Below are 13,299 nucleotides of genomic sequence, written 5' to 3'. Positions count from 1 at the left end.
GTGAGACCCTCAAGAAATCTAGTGAGACCCTCGAGGATATGAAAACGGGCCAACTAGAAATTAAGCACATTGACTGAAATAAAGGATATTATACAGTGTTCCAACAGCAGACTAGAGGATCGCAAGAATCAAGTCAAAGGTCTGAAATACGAAGAAGCAAAAAACACCCAACCAGAAAAGCAAAAAGAAAAAAGATTCCAAAAATATGAAGATAGTGTAAGGAGCCTCTGGGACAACATCCGAATTATAGGAGTGCCAGAAGAAGAGAGAGAGCAAGATATTGAAAACCTATTTGAAGAAATAATGACAGAAAACTTCCCCTACCTGGTGAAAGAAATAGGCTTACAAGTCCAGGAAGCACATATATTTTTATTTATGTATCTGTGTGTGTATATGGCATATGGCATATATACATTTACTTACACACACACACACACATATATATACACATACACACACACATATATATATGAATACACGTGAATACACAAAACACAAACTCAGACAGACAGACACACACACACACACTGACACATACATGCAGATATTATCTTTGACAGCCTAATTGTAACCATATTTTATTTGATTTGCTTGGGGTTTCTAGGGAGAAAATGGTTCATCAAGAAATAAGGATAATTGCCTAGCCTGTGGTTGAGTGTGGACCCATGAACCAAAAAGTCACTGATTCAATTCCGGATCAGGGTCAGGTCACATGTTTGGGTTGCGGGCTCTGTCCTCAATAGGGGTGTGCAGTAAGAAGCTGATGGATGATATTTCTCTCTCATTGATGTTTCTATCTTTCTATCCCTCTCCTTCCTGTCTCTCTGAAAAGAAATATTTAAAAAAGAGAAGGATAATTTAGTTTCTTTCTCCCAGTATTCATATTGAATTTAATTTTTAAAATCTAAATTTTCTAGCTGAGATCTCCAAAAAAAATTGAATAATGGTGGTGATAATATATCATTGTTCTTAATTTTATAGGATATATCTCTTACTATTTTTACAAAATATGATGTTTTGCTGATGCTTTCTGACAGATACATTTTCTCAAGTCCAAAAAGCTTTCTTTTAATGCTCTCTTACTAAGAGTTGTACTTGGAATAAAAATTTAATTTTTTAAAAAAATATATTTTACTGATTTTTTACAGAGAGGAAGGGAGAAGGATAGAGAGTTAGAAACATTGATGAGAGAGGAACATTGATCAGCTGCCTCCTGCACACCCCCCACCAGGGATGTGCCCACAACCAAGGTACATGCCCTTGACTGGAATCGAACCCAGGACCCTTCAGTCTGCAGACTGATGCTCTATCCACTGAGCCAAACAGGTCAGAGCTGGAATAAAAATTTAATTTTATTAAACACTTCCTGGACATTTATGGAGGTTATGATAAAGTTTTCCCTCTTCATTAATGTGTTTTGTAATTTCAGAACATCTGTTGGTAATAATCTTGTAGGATTTTTTAAATCTATATTATTGGGATGAGATTTCATTACTACTACTACCTCTATTGCTCCTACTAATACCTTTGATATTATTTTATGTTTGAGGTTCTTAAAGTTTTTTAGAATTAAAAGGGAATCACAACAATTTTTACTATATACTAGATTAATTCCCATAGTTGAAATGTTCTAGAACTCATCTGGAATTTTTTTTTTTTTTTTTTTGCAATTGGTTTTTAACTGTCTTTTCAATTTTTTTGAAGTATTATGTATAAAAGTTTATTGTATAAAATTGAGGTCTTTGCATTTCATACTTCACTAGTAGGTAATTTTTAAAAACCTACACAAATATACCTGCATTTCCTCCGGTCCCAACTATTAAAGTGGCCTGACTAATTTTTATGAAAACAAACACTATAAATAACACCAAGTCCTTTAAAGACAACTCTCCCAAATGTCATTTCTTGGCATAGGTGATCTTGATGGCATGGGATGGTGTGATCTTAAATCCTTGTAAAGCACCCCTGGAAGCTCCAGCCTGTCCATCATTTTCAAATTCAACAAATGCAATGTCATGCCTCCCAGGTACCAAACATACTTCCTTGAAACCAGGGAATTCAGGAACTGATTAAGCAGCATGGATAACATCATCTCATTAGTCTCTTCTGGTAAATTATTAAGGAATAAAACATAGTTTGGAGGGTAATCAAGGACCTGAGGATTTGGTGTTGCATTTCCTTGGGTGTTAACTGAATTTGGTGCTCCCAGAGCAGACTTCTTATTAGCAGTCAGTGCTGTCTGTTCCACAATTTTGGCTTTCTTCTTTTCTTTGTCAGCAAAGGTACCATGCATTTTAGATATTATACGTGAATCTGTTTTTGCATACTGGATTCGCATTGGTTTACAATAAAATGGAAATCCTTGTAACTGTCTCAAGGCATTTGTGGATGAGCCCAATTATTTAAATATAACAAAGGCTTGCCCCCTCATTTTTATGGCCTTTAAAGCTACAATATCTACAACATGGCCACACTGAGAAAGCAGGGCATACAGGGATCTCTTCAATTCTTCTTTTTAAATTTCATCATTCATATTGTTGATATAAATTGTATGGTTTGGTCTGATATCCATCTTTTGGGTTAAACTGTCCAAACAGCCTGAGACTGTCCCAGTGCCCCATAACAGCCGCTCAATTTTTTATTAGTATCAATATGTTGACATATTAATAGATTTCTTATATTTTTTATTATTTTTTCTAAATATTGTCCATTATATTTATATTTTCACATTTATTGAAACAAACTTGTATCAAGCATTTATCTAAAATGTGTTATGTTCCTCTATATCAGTAGTTATGTTTCCATTTTCATCACTTGTTTATTCTATTGTATTTTCCCACTAATTTTTTTTTATCAGACTTGCAAGAGTGTTAGATCTTTTATTGGTCTTTCAAGAACATGCTTTGGTTTTATTTATCAAATCACTTGGTTTTGTTGTTCTCTATTTTATTAATTTCTGGTTTTATCTCAATTCTGTCATCAGCTTGCTTGCTTTATGTTTATTGATAGTTCTTTAACTTTTATGCGTTGAATTCTCACTTCATTTATATTCAAGCTTGTTTTCTAACAAACATAGTGCTGTAACATTTATGTTGAGCATTCTTTTGACTGGATCCTGTAAGTTTTTTTTATAAAGGTCTCATTTTATTTGTGTTCTATAATTGCAATTTTTGATAAGAGACAATTTGTTGTTGCTACTTCATCAAATTTATTAAGTGAGTTGCTTATTCTCCAAATAAATATTTTTCAATTAACCTAAAGCCCCAATATATCTTCAAACTTTCTTAAGTAGGAAGCTTCTCAACTGTGGCCATGGGAAAGGACACATCTGCAAGTCACTAGGCAAGACTAGCTTGTCCTGGATGCATTTCAAGAGGTGAAGGGATTAAGAAGTATGAATTGGTAGTTATGAAACGGTCACAGGGATGTAAAGCAGAGCACAGGGAATATGTTCATAATATTGTGATAACTATGTATGGTGCCATTTGGGTCCTGGAAATATTGAGGGGAACACTTTGTAAAGCATATGATTGTCCAACCACTAAGTTGTACACCTGAAACCAATACAAAATAATATAGAAAGTAAACTAATTGAAAAAGAAAAAAAAAGTGTTACATGTGGCTTGCTGAATTCTGATTTCTATTCACATCCTGTTGTTTTGGATTCCTTGCAACCTTTCATTGTCTTTTGGGAAAATTAGTATTCATTTTATCACCCTAATTGGATGGTGCAATCCTCAAATCTACTTTATTTCACCAACATAATAAAATTTGATGATTTTTATTATATTTATTTACATTTCCCAGTTTATAAGAATTGTCCTCAGTTGCTCTCCTGTTTTTGATCTTTCCCGATCCTCTTTCAGCCAGAGAAGTTCTCCTTTAACATTTTTTCCTTAATGTGTTGTATTTGAAAATATTGAAAAATATGAAAAGTAAAAATAACCCATAAAAAGAAATAAAACAATAAATTCTATGTCTCCAAGCCATCTTTCCAAAAATGATCACTGCTGATATATTGGTGTGTTATTTCAATTTTCTCCTGTTCGTGTTCACACACACACACATACACATCACACACACACACACACACACACACACACACACACGAATAGCTTTATGTAGGATTATTTTTTAAAAATGAAACAAGCTTATTTTATATATATTCATCTCATAGTTTGCTCTTTTCACTTAATGAATCATTGGCACTGGTTTTGCTTTTAATTTTATCTTTCTCTTGTCATTTGTAATTTGGGCAGTGAGTAGGAATGACACCAGGAATTCACTCATTACTCTGAAATAGAAACTCTTTTCATTTCCCTCAAGGTTATTTGTGTCTCTTTTTGACCTTAAAATATTTTCTAAGACCTTGTGAAAGTTGCTAAATACAATCATAAATTGACAAAAAAATCTTTCAATCTGAAAATTAAACATAATTTATACATGGTTAGAAGTAAAGAGCTAAAGGCAAAGGACTTTCTATCATTCCTCAGATCTGAAGACCAACAATTGCATTTCATATGCGTGGGAATTCGTTAAAGTACAATTTTAGAACATGACAAATACCCTGATCATTTTATCTTATGATGAATCTTTTCTTAGAGAAGGTTGAATTTTCTAAGTGACAAGTTAATTTAGGATTTTGCAATTAACAGGCAAGTGAGGTTAGCTTACATATTTTTTTCAAAAATGTTGTCTTGTCTTTAATAAGAATCAGGGCTAAAATTATCCCTAAAATGAATTGGTGTGTTAATTTTTCTAGTTCCTAGAACACTGTGAAATTTATGCATTCTTTTTCTTTATTTTAGAGGTTGATAAAAGCCAACTATAAACCCAGCTTGGACTCTTTTGTGGGGATGGGAATTTCTGAATTGGGTGTTCATTTATTAAATAACTAGATGCCTGGTGCACAAAATTTGTGCACTGGGGGAGGGTCCCTCAGCCCTGCCTGCACCGTCTCACAGTCTGGGACCCCTCAAGGGATGTCCGCCTGCCTCCTTAGACCCGTTCCCCCAGGAAACGGGCCTAAGCCAACAGTTGGAAATCCCTCTAGCAGTCCGGGACCCCTCGCTCCTTACCGCCTGCCTACTCACTGCTCCTTACCACTCAGCTCACTGCTCCTTAGCGCATCCACGGAGGTAGGAGAGGCTCCTGCCACTGCCACTGTGCTCACCAGCTGTGAGCCCTGTCTTTCTGTGTAGTTGTCCGTGGACCAACTGCTCTCTTCCTTCTCACTTAGGGTGAGTAGCATATGAGGAAAGATTGCACTGTTGTGGAACACAGAGGGCTGTCCGGAGCTGCGGAGAGTGGCCTGGCCCACAGGGTGAGAGGTGGACACAGAGGACGCTATCTCACCCAATTGTGGGGCAGGCTGGCTGGCCTTCATCTGCCTGACCCTACCCAGGCAGGGACTGAGCAGGGTATCCGCCTCTCCATTCTCCATCCTTCCATCTGTGACACCTGTCACCCTTTCCAGGCCTCCCCCAAAGTGAGTTCAACTCAACCCCTGAATGTAAAAGGGCATCGGGGCGGGGGCTCCACTCCAGTGCCCCCTGATTCCCAGTGGGGGACCTGGTCGACAGGAACTGATCTCAGGACGGTGGCACAGCTGCAGAACGTAGATCCGTTTCAAGAAAAGTTGGGAATGCAGACTTTTGTATGAGCCCCTATTCCAAAAGGTGGCAGTTTGTTCACATTGTGGCAAAGACACCTTCAAGCGTAAAATAAGTGGGTAAAGTCAGGGCCAACCAGGCCATTTCCTCATCCAATCTTTATGAGGCGTGTGGACAGAACCAAGTCTCAGCTTTTCGCAGAACACTTCCGGGTTTTTTTTAAGCCTAAAGGACAGTAGTCTGTCTCCATTCTTGTTCTTTGGGATTTTTGCATCATCGGATAAAAGGATATGTACATTGGGGCAATCCTATGGAGATACAGTATTCCAGTTGCACCCATGTGACAAAGACAGTGCCCCTCAGAGGGAGGGAGCCGACAAATGGGGAGCAGGGAATTCTGAAAACCAAAGCGATGACAGAGATGCTAAATCTTTCCTTCATGTGTCTGACACCTCTCTTCAGGTGGCCTGAAGGCTGGGCGTCTGCTGGACTTTTACCACTTGATGTCCTGGCAGGCTGCCCTGGGCCCTGCTAGGTGGTATGCAGGGCCTCCTGGGACCAGGGCGAGTCACCCTCCACCCCCCAGCCACTCCTGGTACAGCTCCTGTACATGGCGCTGGTCTCTGGGGGCCACGCTGGGATGGCAATGTAGATGCCTTCCATCTGCTGCAGCAGTGCCCTGTTTGCACACCTGTCCTCGCCTGAGCCTGGCCCCTGCCTCTTAGGCATGCCTGGAGCAAGCCAGGACCTCCATGAAGTGACAGCGGAACTTGCCCCTCTACAGTTCAGGACCACATTCTGGATGTTCTGAAAGCCATAAGCAGCCTCAAAGCGTAGGAGGACCTCTCTGTCCCTTTCAAGGGTAACCTCCTGGAAGTCTTTGTTCCTCAGGGTGCAGTAGGTGAGCACACCCACGTCCTCATTGAACAGCCCCTTGGCCGTGTGCCTGAAGATGTGCGCCAGGTACCCGTCGGAGCTGGCACCCTCATGGAGCCTCACCTCCTCCTTCACGTCTCCAAACAGAGTGTCCATGGCGGCGTCATTCGAGGCGAGGTCACTTTGCTCCATTATCTGGACAGTTTCACCTGAGGTTAACATGCACTCAGCACCCTGGGAACTATGCCTGGCCTCTGCTTCACCATCCTGGCAGGACCAATGCACAAATTCCTTCTGACTCTCCAGGATGCTGAAGTCCGAGGCTATCTTCATGTCAAAAGCAGTGCACCCCAAGGCTTTTCCGGAAGCCACAGAGCCTTCTGGATGCTTCAGTGACTCTGAGGCTGAATTTAGCAGCAAAATAAGGCAGAGACAGAGGACACACGGGCACTGCCAGCACCTTGTGCTGTAAGGTACCACATTTCTTATTAAGGTTCAGAACACGGAAGAAGTCCTTGGCGTTCTGCTGAGAAACTTGGACTCCTTCCTCTGCGGTCACACAACTGTCACACGCCAGGCAGTCACTCAGAAATATCTTGGCATCGGCCAACTTATGGAATTCTCCCTTCTCTCCATTCTCCTGAGCCAGACTCCAGACATTGACTGCGGCATTCTCTTGGTCATCGGTTTTTGTTTTGTTTTTTACTACATTCCTTCCATGAGCAGTGATCACACTTCATCTGGAGCAGGGTGGTGAGGGCCAGCGCCCATGACATGGAGGAAGCACAGGGAGAGCAGTCAGTCACCGCTGGTCTCCCCTGGCGCTGCTGGCGGTATCCTTTCTTCCTTGGGGAGTGTCTATGGAGGGGAAGCTGCCGCAGTGCCTGAGGCCAAGTTCCAGGAGACCAGCAGCACTGTTGGGATCCTGCGGAAGGCACTGGTCTGTTGGTGCCTGGCCTGTCCTCTGGAGATTGAACCTATAGGCCTACTAAGAAAACCAGTCCCCACTTCTGCACTGCCTCTGCCACTGATTGATTGGAGTCTGAGGGCCAGGAGGAAGGACCAAGAGGCCTGCCTTCCAGCTGCTTCCCCACACCACTCACTCAGATTTCCTGTTAATCATCCCCTGATCAATGGGAGCCTGCAGACCGGGAAGGGAACAAGCTATCTGCCTTCTGCCTGCTCACCAGTCCCTGCTGCCACAGATTCATTGGAGCCTGAGGGACCCCAGTTCCCCGGTTAGCCACCCCTGATAAATGTAGCCTGAGGGCTGGGGATGGACCAGTCATTATGGACCCTGGGTTTTTATATATTAGGATGACATCAGTTTAGGTCTCTTATATTCAGTGCTGTTTTCATTTACATTTTCAAGTTTTATTATACAAGTAGGGGCCCAGTGCACAAAATTTTTGCACTGGGGGTGGGGGAGGCCCTCATCCCTGCCTGTGCCCTCTTGCAGTACATGACCCCTCGCTCCTTACTGCCCACCGCTTGCTGCTCCCTACCACTCACCTCGCTGCTGCTCCTTACTGCTACCGAGAAGGCTCCCGCCACCACCGCTGCACTCGCCAGCCGTGAGCCCGGCTTCTGGCTGAGCAGCACTCCCCCTGTGGGAGCGCGCTGACCACCAGGGGGCAGCTCCTATGTTGAGCATCTGCCCCTTGGGGGTCAGTTCATAGTGATCAGTCATTCCACTGTTTGGTCAATTTGCATATTAGGGTTTTATTATATAGGATAGGATATTGAATATGAACTGTAAATGAAAAGTAAAGTTTAAAAATGAACCAAATAAAATTTTAGATCTGAAAATTTTTTTAATATATAAATGTATATACATATATATATTTCTTACCTGAGGATGTTTCTAAAATAGAATTTTAGAGAGAGAAACATTCATGTGACAGAGAAATACCAGTAGGCTGCCTCTGCCTCTGCTGACCCACTGGGATCTAACCTAAACCTAAGTATGTACCCTAACCTAGAATCCAACAGGAAATCATTGGTGTACAGGTTGAGACTCTGACCAAATGAGCCACCTGGCCAGGGCAGATCTGAAAAAAAATTTAAAGGTACTTAGAATCAATGAAAAAAACAACACATATCCTTAGGGGAGTACTTAAAAAGAAAAAAAAATGCTCATTTGGTTGAGTGGATAGTGCTTCTGCAGGTGGACTGAAGGGTATCGGATTGGATTCTGATCAAGGGCACGTACCTGGGTTGCAGGCTCAATCCCAGGCCCTGGTCGGGGATTCAGCAAAAGACAACCAATAGATGTCTCTCACATTAGTTTCTGTCTTTCTCTTTCTCCCTCCCTTGCACTCTCTGTAAAAAAAAAAAAAAAAAAAATCAATGCAAAAATGTCCTCAGATGAGGACTAACCAAAACAAACAAGCACCCATCCCCAGTGTGATTACTGAAGGAGCACATGAAGTATTTGTTGAATGAACAGGAAGGGGTGGGACTTTGCTTTCTAACTGTGTAAGCAACTCTGCAAGCCAGAGGGTTTATTTTTTATTTTAATTTTTATTGATTGGTTCTTTTAGAAGAAGGGAGCAAGAGAAACACCAGTGTGCTGTTCCACTTATTATGCTCTCTTTGATTGCTTCTTGTCTGTGCTGTGATCAGGGATCCAACCTGCAACCTTGCTGTATCTGGAGGAGGTTCTAACCCACTGCACTGGGCGCTGCCTGTCAGGGCCCCTCAACAAAACCCCTCTGGCTGCCCTGGCCCCTGCTGTGGGTTGGAGCTCTTCTGCCACAGCAAAGGTTTGGGTTCCATTCTGTCAGGGCACCTACTTAGATTTTGGGTTTAATCCCCCGTCGGGGATGACTGCTGCTTGTTGAGGTCTGTGTGCTCTAGTCATTCGGCCAAAAGCTGAGGTTTCAATGCCGGCATGGCCGACTCTGATCCCCGCACCCCCGCTCCTCCATCGAGGACGACTAAAACTCCAGCAGCTGCGTGGCCTCCGCCAGCATACACATCCGCACGGGTAGGTCGCTCTCCGGGCTCACCAGGCCTGGCTGCTGCGCAGTTGCCCCAGGAGGCGGATTTTCCGGTTCCCAGGGAGAGCGGGGACCCCGAGGGAAAGCACTTCTGTCTGCCTCCCTTTCGGGGCTCCAGGCCTCCTAGCTGGGTGCTGAGAAAACGAAACCGGAGCCCCTCCTCCTTGGACCCTGTCATCTTCAGTGTAGAAAGGGACGGATGAAAGCCTCAGTGGCCTTTCTGGGGCATCTTTAAGTGGAGATGTTAGTTTTTAGGTGAAAATAAGTTTATTGTGTAATCAATATTGTGTAATCATTGTGGTTACACAATAACCTGCATTGAGTTATCTGCTGGGATGTTTGTGCTTTAGGGCATATGAATGCATTTTATTTTATATGACACAGCCTCATGTCCCGGCCTCCTGCGGCATGCAGCTACACCCAGCTGGTCATTACGCTTCAGCCAGTCATTACCTTGAGGGCAAATTTGCATATTCCTTCATTATATGTATAGATTGTTTAAAGTACTTGAGAATTAAAAAAAAAATCATGCCACTGTATATGTAGTCTGTTCCTTTTTCTTTGTTAAAAAATTTCTTTATTGTTAAAAGTATTACAGATGTTCCCCCCACCTCCCTTTCCCTCTCTGGGCTCCTGCCCCCATCCCAGGCCTTCATTGCTAGTATGTTTATCCTTGACTTTCCTCCTAATCAGTCTTGTTTGAAGCTTGTTATGGTTTGTTAATATTTTTAAGGAAACTGCCTTTGATTTTGCTTGATCATTTTTATTGTTTTTAATACTTTAGTACTTTTTAATTTCCTCATTAATCTTTATTTCCTTTTAATCTCTTGCTATTTTTAACCTTTTTCAAACCAAATAGTTGTATTTATTTTTTGAAATATTAAAAAAAGAACTTATCCTGGCTAATGTTTACTCCTTAGCCATATTCCATCTTTTAATACAAAGGATTTCAGCAAAGCACTCAAGACCATAAAGTCTTCCTATTTGGATTTGCTTCGATGTCTTTTAATAACTACTCTAGCTATACTTGCTTTAAAATCTTATTTCACTTGAAGGTGTTCTGTTAAAGCAAGTCACTCTATTTTATGTATTATGTCTCTGGCAATTTTAGTAGAACTGCAAACATTTTAAACATTTTTTATGGCATTGAAAATATTCTTCAGTTAAGCTCAATCAAAAGGGTTTATTTGGCTAAACTGTAGGAAAGCTTATAACAGATAACATAAATTTTTGCTTATTATTTTCTTTACCACAACTTGTAAGTTAAATGTAACAGTACTAATAACATTTATGTTGAAATTTTATATTTAAATGACTAAATAATTCTACATAATAATCATATTTTTATTTTTGAATATGTAAAATTTTATAGAAAAATACCATAAATATTAACTACTTTTCCCCAGAAATTTAAAAAGAACATTAATCAACTCAAACTATAAATTTTACCAACGATATATTATCTGGAATGCATGTGAATTGTAAAGAGATATAAGCAACCTGAATTAGAGAAAAGAAAACACAGTATTCAAAAGAGAAGAAAAAAGTAGAATGGTGTAAAGGGACATTTTTTGAAACTATTTTTGTTTTTAGTGTAACTAAAGTTACTACATTTGAACAATATCCCTTATAAATTTGAATAATTACCAGAATTTTTGGATTAATCAATATTTTCCTAGTTTTAAAGATATATTATAAAATTTTATTTATATTTTCTTTTTTCCCATGTTTTAAAAATAAAGATCATAACTTGTATAAAAAGATTATTTCTCTTAAAATATTAAATAACATTTTCCAAAATATTTTCCCAGAATAGATTTTATCAGACAAACTAAACCTAACCTACAATTAAAAAAAACAACAACAAACCAGCCAAACAACCACTAAAAGAATTAGTTTCTCTGCTGTTGGGAGTCTGTATAATATTCTTTATTTCAGTCAGTGTATGCTTAATTTCTAGTTGGTACTTTATCACAACATCGAGGGTCTCATTAGATTTCTCGAGGATCTCATTATATTTATCGGTGGTCTCACCAGTCTTTTCGAGGGCCTTACTAAATTTATTGGCGGTCTCACCAGTCTTTTCAAGGGCCTTACTAAATTTATCGGCAGCTTCTAGACAGTTCTTGAGAGACCTTAAAAGTGTGGTTTTGAACTCTATAGCCTCCATTTCTGTCATTTCTGTCCTGTTTCTTTGTCTCCCCGTTTTTTATGCTTTCTTGCTGCACCCCCTGGTGGTCTTTGTGTGCAGTCTTGTTGTAGTTAAGCCTTGATTGTTGTAGGTAACACTGGGGGGGGGATTTGACCTCCAGGCCAACTGGCTATGAGAATCAGCTGTGTCTGCAGTGGGAGAACTTCTGTGCTGGATCTCTAGGGTGGCGCTAATCTAGCCTCTGCCTAAGGCTATCCTGAAAATGCCTCCCTGCAAGGCTTGGGTAGGGTGGGTCCCAGGGGATCAACAGGGTGGGCCGAGCAAACAGTTATGGCTGCTCTCAGTCCCGTACCCAGAGGCTCTGCCTCTCAGAGTCCCAGCAACCACTGCAAACCTCGGAGAGAAAGCTGCCCTTGAGTTCCGACCGATGCCAGACAGTCCCTCTTCTCCTGTTTGAGTCTGGGTCCCCAGAGACTCACCCAGAGCTGGAGCTCAGAGCCTAGGACTCCCTTCCAATAGAAACAGACAACCGCACCCTCCGCCGCCAGCTCGCTCCGCACGCACCTCCGTACCTTAGTATTTTCCACACTGCGCCTCCTCTGAGTCTCAGTATGCTTTTCTCTTTGCTTCTAGTTGTAGAATTTCCCCTCAGCCAGCCTTCCTGTGGTTCTGGGTGATGTCCGTTCCATCTTTTAGTTGTATTTTTTAAGTGGTGGTGTGAGGCAGCAAGCTCTGGTGTTTACCTATGCCGCCATCTTGGTTTCCTCGACACCTAAACTTTTGATTGGCTTCTGACAATAATTTGTTCTTGAGATTCTTTAAAAACCTCATTGCTTGTCTGGCCAATGTGGCTCAGTGATTGTGCATCGGCCCATGAAACAGGAGGTAATGGTTGGATTCCCAGTCAGGTCACATTCCTGGGTTGCCAGTTCCATCCCTATTAGGGGGTGTTCAGGAGGTAGCTTATAGACGATTCTCTCTCATCAGCTATTTTTCTCTCTGTCTTCCTCTCTCTGAAATTGATTTAAAAAAAAAACAAAAAAAAAACACCATGGTCTGTCATTCATCTAATGACCACAAGTTAGTAGCTGTTATAACAAAATTTACATACTGGCAAAAATGTAATTGCATTTAGAAACGTCAAAACCAAAATACATACAAATATTTCCCAGGTCTTAAACACGGGGGAGATGAGTTTTGTGTTTGTGTGTGTGTGTGTGTGTGAGTGTGTGTGTGTGTGTGTGTGTGTGTGTGTGAAAGGGACTGGGACTGGGGCAGACCTGCCTCAGCCAGGTCTAGAATGTGTAGGTTCTTGACTTCTTGCATTAAAGATTTCATAATAAGAGCGAAGGTTATTTTGAGAGTATAATGATTAAATCTGAGGACTGAAACAAAGGAAGGGCTTAAGATAGAAGAGCCAAGAGCATAGTGATAACCAGAGCCGTGAGCTGAGGTCTTTCCCCAGGATCCTGTCTGGCGACACTGAAGAAAGAGCCCCGCAGACCAGAAGATTTAAGCAAAAGTGTAGCAACTTTATTACAAGCAGATTCAGACTTCCCGCAAAGGGAGAGGGACCCCATTGTGGGCTGCCTGCCCGTTGAAGCCTTGCAGTCCAGGGGTATGTATTTTCCACAAGCCTGCTCTATGTCTACCTGTG

The 13,299-nt window shown here is 41.3% G+C and overlaps 2 pseudogenes; both read right to left on the bottom strand.

Annotated features, from left to right (window-relative positions):
- Window positions 1-1,898: 1,898 nt before the first annotated feature.
- Window positions 1,899-2,623, bottom strand: LOC102766994 (annotated as a pseudogene).
- Window positions 2,624-6,143: 3,520 nt separating this feature from the next.
- LOC102768986 lies at window positions 6,144-7,228 on the bottom strand (annotated as a pseudogene).
- Between the last annotated feature and the right edge of the window lie 6,071 nt (window positions 7,229-13,299).

The sequence above is a fragment of the Myotis davidii genome, unplaced genomic scaffold, assembly GCF_000327345.1.
Source record: "Myotis davidii unplaced genomic scaffold, ASM32734v1 scaffold488, whole genome shotgun sequence".
Taxonomy (NCBI): domain Eukaryota; kingdom Metazoa; phylum Chordata; class Mammalia; order Chiroptera; family Vespertilionidae; genus Myotis; species Myotis davidii.
This window is presented reverse-complemented; position numbering and strand designations above follow the sequence as displayed.